The sequence below is a fragment of the Meleagris gallopavo genome, chromosome 1, assembly GCF_000146605.3.
Source record: "Meleagris gallopavo isolate NT-WF06-2002-E0010 breed Aviagen turkey brand Nicholas breeding stock chromosome 1, Turkey_5.1, whole genome shotgun sequence".
In the NCBI taxonomy this organism is placed as follows: Eukaryota; Metazoa; Chordata; class Aves; order Galliformes; family Phasianidae; genus Meleagris; species Meleagris gallopavo.
The window spans coordinates 98,376,375-98,382,664 of NC_015011.2; the positions used below are offsets into that span (position 1 = coordinate 98,376,375).

The window sequence follows — 6,290 nt, forward strand, 5'->3', positions numbered from 1 at the left end:
ATTTCTCCCCTCCCCACATTTTGCTTTCCTCTGGTAAGCTGCGAAAAAATAAGAGGTGAGATCCAAAATTTCATACTAAGTGGTTGGTGTGAAACACTGTTCTAAGCAATCATACTCTTCCAGTTGTCCCATCTCAGGGTACTGTTGTATTATACAGCTTCAGTTTCCTTCCAAGGAAATCAAATTCCATTAGGAAAGGACATACCCTTATGGGCTCTTGCAAACCAAACTTGTTTGCTTGTCTTACTGTAATTCCTGAAGGATCAAAATGTGCCTGCAAAATTGATAGCTGAGTAAAATTAGAAATAACTTTTTGAAGCAAATAATAAATCATATATCTGAAAACTATATGCCTGCTCCAGGTTATTTGAGCTTAACTCTAGATTTCCCCCTACAATCAATGAGAGATGATAATCGACTCAAGACAGGAGAGTCTAAATAACCCGCGTCAAGTAAATCATATACTATGACTACCCAGTTAACTTTGGCAGTTTATGTCAGATGATGCAGTTATCTTCCTGCTTGTCTGACAATTGTACCGAGGGGTTAGCAAGTATCTTACGCACCTCAAAACATCTAGTTTCAAATACAGTCTTTGCAAGCCTCTTCAGGGTGTTGATAGTGGAATATATCTGAAACGTATGGGGTTTCTGGGCTAATTCTCAGAGTCGTGCAGTCATACTTGTAATGCTGTCTGGGATCGTGTTTAAGCTATGTGACTGTGATTGTATTCTGAAAGGTGATTTGGTGAGAAGCTGGCTTTTCATTCTGCCTCGCTATTACTCTGCTCTTCATTATCAGTCTCCAAACTCTTTAAAAAGTTAAAACAAGTACACGGAGTTCATTTGCACTGCTTATCGTTATACTGGAGAGAAAAGCGTTTGGTTTCCCACTACTGTGATGTCAATAATAAACTGTAGTAATGCATACTTGAACTGCATATGGGAACTGCTGAACCACAGCCAGAACCTCTGATTGATCACCTGAGGCGAGCAATGAGTCAGCCATGGGAGCACAGATGAAGGCAATTTATCTGTGCTGCCGGAAGGGGTGGAGCCTGGCTCCACCTCTCCTAGACCTATTTAAGAGCTGACTACCAGTGAGAAAGGATGTCTTCTGGAGATCCCTCTGCTGGAGTTTTGTATTAAGCCTACAATGTGGGTAAGTGTTCATCTATTCTCTTTTTGTTATTATAATCTGCTTTGCCAAACTCTCTTGTTTATTTCATAATTGTAACATCTTTATGTTCATTGACTATACAAACTAGTAACTGGAGAAATATTTGAGTTGAAATTCTCTGAGGTATGAACCCTTATTCTACTTAAAGCTTTGTTGTATTCTCACATAAGCAAAAAGATTAAGAAAGCTACAGAATCTTCATGAATGTTGATAATCTGTTGTTACATATACATATACAGGTGAAATATCAGGTAATATATATCTGTCATGATGCTACTGTGGGCTTTCATGCAGTGGAGAAAAAAGTAGTAGTTAACAATAATAGCTGTGTAATGTAATTTAGTAATTTTCTGTGCTTCAGCTAAAATTTTGCATTTGGCGATACTCAGATCATCAATCATCAGCAGATGCTTTTCACCATCATGCAGCTTTTTGTTGGGTAGAGAAACTGATAGTTGGTAGGAATGAAAAAGTTTGTGGAGAAACAGAACTGATTAAAGTAGGGGAGGAGAAAATATACTAATTGCGGGGGGGGAGGGGAATGGGGAAGTGAAGGAAAAACTATTGCTGAAAAGAATAAAAATGAATTACAATGTTAGGATTTGTAGGATTTGTAATGAGGATGTAGTATAGCTATTGGTCTATGTATGGTGTTGTCTATGGCCATCTGCGTAAACGCAGTGAGGAGCACAAGTATCTAGAATTTGAGAGAAGACTATTTGCAGCAACAGTACACTAGAGGCAGCAGCAGTATTTGCATCTGTCTTTCTTGATTTAATTATTTTGGGTTTTATATTAACAATTTGCCTTGGTGTTTACCCCAACCCCTGTATGTCACTGCCTATTTCCACTTTGTCACAGTCAAATCAGAACTCTTTGTTTTACCCTTTCTTCTGGAAATCAGTAGGTATAGACTGTACATTTACCTACCACCTAATCAATTATTTCCAGTGTAAGGAAATAGTGAAAATGGAAGAACATTTGGAGTAAAGTTACTTAAAAGGACCTCTAATTTACCTCAAAGCACACTTTGCTGGGGTGTGGGTTTTCAGAAGAATATAAAATTAGCCTGTGGAGTTGGCTTCTAGAGAAAACTGCTTAGATACAAAGCTCAATTCTAATGCACAGTAGAGAGGAGGAGAAGAGGACAAAGACCTCAAGCAGAGGGCTAGAAGAAGGATAAGCTGATGAGGGAATATTGCTCTGAAGAAGTAGGTTAGCAAAAGGACGTTTTCAACCTTTCAGTATGCTACAGCTTTTCTGTGCACTTCATATACTGAATGCAGACTGTGCTAAAGCTCTTACAAAAATAGAAGTAGGCAACTTATGCTGCATCCTACACCCTTGGTCTTCTGAGAGACAAGAGTGACTGAGGTCATATTCACTGGTAGCTTCAGCAGCTGCATGTTGCCTAGAGTCAGTGGAGCTGAACACCCACTCCTGGCAGAAGTAAGTTATCCTTGTAGACTCTTCACAGCAAGAAAATAAAAATAAATTGAAAGTGTTACTATTGATAACGTATCCAGGACATTACATACTGTATTATCCCCTTGCTTCTTTGTGTAGATCTTGTTTATCACCTGAGATGAAATAATATACTCAAGACAAAGAAAACTACTTTTGGTTTTAGAAAATCACCTTGTAAATGCTCTTAAAGAGGAAGTTTTGGTTGTCTGTAGAACAAATTCCTCTGTATGGACCATTTTCATTTTCCCTTTACTGTGATTTCAGCTCTGCAGAAGCGTGACTCTGGATGGCAACAGGGATTATCTAGTGATTATTGCATAAAGGTGCGTGCATATAATATTTCAATGCTATTATGTAAAGTGCAGCTGCTGCAAAAGCACAGTTACTGTTTTTTTTTTCCTCCTTCTTTTCTTCAAGGAAGAACACCTAACACAGTGCTGAACTTGCTAGTGATTATATCCAGTCTGGTTTTTTGGGAGGTAAGGTTAGTAAGTGTAGTGCTTCAGTCTCTCTGAAGATATATCTTCAGATATACAACATTAGCTGCACCAATCTTTCAAACACTGTACCTTCATTGGTAAAATGTGGATATTTCAGAGTGTTTGAGGATGGTTTTGGTTTGGAGTACAGATCTGGAGGAGTGAGGGCTTGGTTTTGTGATAGGAAAAAATTCAATTTCATAAAAACAAGAAAAGTCATGAGAACAGGGAGAAGAGTAGGAAAGGGCTTATAGGTGAGAAGAGTCAGAGTAGGAGAAACTGTGAGACGTGCGATTTCAGTTCAGAATAAAGCAGGAAACAAATTAGTGAAGATAGCTGATGGGAAAAGGGTGTGGAGAGTGATGAACAAAGCTAGACATGAGAGAAAGAAACTTCAGGGAAGAGAAGTTATGGCTGCACAGCCTTAGAGGAGCAGACTTGTTCTTCCTTCTTCATTCTCATCAGCTGCTAACTCATCCTAGGTCTTCTTCCATGACAATACAGTCACTGAACTAAACTTCTGGTATTAGATAATGGCAAATAATCAGATTGAACACCAAATGTCTTGGGAACAATACAAAGAGCTTTGAGCGTAACTTAAGTGTTCAATGAAGGTTGAATAACAGAATCTGGAAAATAAAAACCCAACTCAAAGAGAAGTCACTAATAAGTATGGTAACATAGAGCAGGTAACATACTAAACTTCTGTATGTTAACATTAAATGTATTCAACTCTGGATGGGGGTGTGCCAAGTTAAAATAGGTTCAATGGGCTGTGAAAGGAAAAATGATAACACTTGAATTTTCTTTCATTCTCTAACAACTTAACTCTTCTTCTAGAGAAAATGAAGTGGAAAAAAAAAAAATGAAGAAAATGATGTGCAAGGTGTTAGTAGAAATGACTTATTTTAGCAACACAAATTAAAATAAATGAAATGTTTCAGTAAAATGTTCAGTTGGAGATTTGTTGGTGGTAAGTGCTTGCTTAAATAAATTCTACAGATCTGAAGTCCTCAACTGCTAAACTTCATCTCCTACCAAGATAATCTGTGTTGATTTTTTTTGTATATAATGAATATGTTAGATTTTCTTCTATTGTCTTGCAATAGAATTGTCTACAAGCACTGTAGAGAGCATAGAAATTATTGACACTACTATGCAAAGATCATATCTACAGTAACTGAGTATTAAATATCAAGCTACAGCTTGATATTTCATGTTTAGATAGAGAGGGGGAGCATGCAAAATGATGCTTCAGGTCAGGTAAGCTGGTAGAAACAATATCTGCATCACAGTGAAGTTGAGAGATAGTCATGTGAGTTAGAATTAGAAAGTGACTATGAAGCTCCTATGCCATGATGTAAAACCTTGGAAATATTACTGATTATCTTAGCAATTTAACTGCTAGGGAGGCAGCGAGAAGGAGGATGGCAGGATTTCTTCTACCTAACTGTAGCATTATACTAAATACGTGTAAGTCTCGGTAAATCATATTGCAGGTGAGGCTTATCTTGACCTGTTTCAGCCCTCACCTGAAATAACATGGATCTTGTCCATGACACTCCTGATTCTCTCTCCTAGCTATATGGACCAGTATGATTACATCATAGATGTCAACAGCTGAGTTAATACACTTCTAGCCTATCATAGTCTAATAGGGTAACAGAAATGATGATTTCTTTGAGATTTGGCATCATGTCAAAGATGGAATAATGTATGGCACTTCTAGACTTAATGTTTCTTGTCTGCAAGCTACTGAGGATGAATTCCATGCTGAAAAGAATTTAGGCGAATTCTTCTCTCCTTGCATGATGTCTTTGCTGATGTGTAACAGTTTATGAGCTCATGAAAAACAGTATGTATTTTTTGTTGTTGCATAGTCTTAAATCATTTTCCTTAAATTATTTTTTCTTAGAAAGAACTATAAAGGGTTTTTTATGAATGAAATACAAAATTAAAAACAAAAAAGCCTTGCAGCAGATGCAATTAGCTAGATCTTCAGTTATGCTGATGGAATTGCAGATATCCTTAACATGTAACAGTTGATTTGCACATGTACAGTAGACACCTGCATTTGTAAACTGAACTTCCATAAATTCTAGAATGCAGCATTCAAATATCTAGATGAAATGTTTTACATTTGTGTGAATTTTCTAATGAAACAGTTTATTTGAGAGGGTAGAGAAGGGAAATGTCTTTAGAGTCATTCTGTAATCACAGAACCATAGAATATCTTGTGTTGGAAGGGACTTTAAAGATCATCTAGTTCCAACCCCCTATCATGGTCAAGGCTGGCCAGGGCCCCATCCAACCTGGTCTTGAGCACCTCCAGGGTGAAGCTCCCACAGTTTCTCTGGGTAGCTGTGCCAGTGCCTCACCACTCTTTGAGTGAAAAAAATTCCCCTAACATCTAAACTAAATCTCTTCTCTTTTACTTTAAAGTTGTTCCTCCTTGTCCTATCACTGACAGACCATGTAAAAATTTGATCTCCCTTCTATTTATATGCTCCCCTCCACGGTGATCAGTATTAGAAATATTTAAAAAGGTATATAGTAAGTTCAAGTACATGTACCAAAATGAAAAACAAAAATCAAGTGCTCTCTCGGGACTTTAACCAAAGCTGTATAATTCAGAGTTAAGCCTCTTATTTACTTCTGTAGGATGGAACCAGTCATTTGTACGACTTCATTATTAACTGGGAGGAGAAATGTAGTGTTAAGGATATTCAAAATTTGTCATAAATTGAGAGGCGTTGGTAGTACTGACTGAGAAGATATTATAAAAACTGACAAATGCAAGCCAAGTTGCTTAAATGTAAACTAAAATGGGCAATCACTGTGAAAGAGGAAGGAGGTGAAAAATGTGCCTTAAAAGGGGTATGAGCTGGTGTTAGTACATCCAGATGAGTACTGAAAATTCTCAAATAATTAGAAATGTGGTTCTCTACTGTAGCCACAGAAATAAACTAGTTTTAAGTAGGAGACTGCAGGTATTTTTACAGATTCAGTCTTTATTCTATAGTTTTGAGGCAGTGTGCAATAATTATCAATTATTGGAAGAAGTTTGGATAAGTGATGAAATATGGGAACTCTGTAAACGTGTTTTAGGGTTAAAACCTAATCTAAAATCCTTTGAGGTCAGTGGCTCCCAGAAAGCTTACTGAG

At 37.2% G+C, this 6,290-nt stretch overlaps 1 long non-coding RNA gene across 1 annotated transcript in view; it reads left to right on the forward strand.

The window, feature by feature from the left end:
• Positions 1 to 1,103: 1,103 nt before the first annotated feature.
• LOC109370025 overlaps positions 1,104 to 6,290 on the forward strand; it is a 15,011-nt gene continuing 9,824 nt past the window's right edge. The window contains exons 1-2 of the long non-coding RNA XR_002119779.1: positions 1,104 to 1,161; positions 2,911 to 2,969. This is a non-coding gene — a long non-coding RNA (uncharacterized LOC109370025). The remainder of the gene's footprint in view (positions 1,162 to 2,910; positions 2,970 to 6,290) is intronic.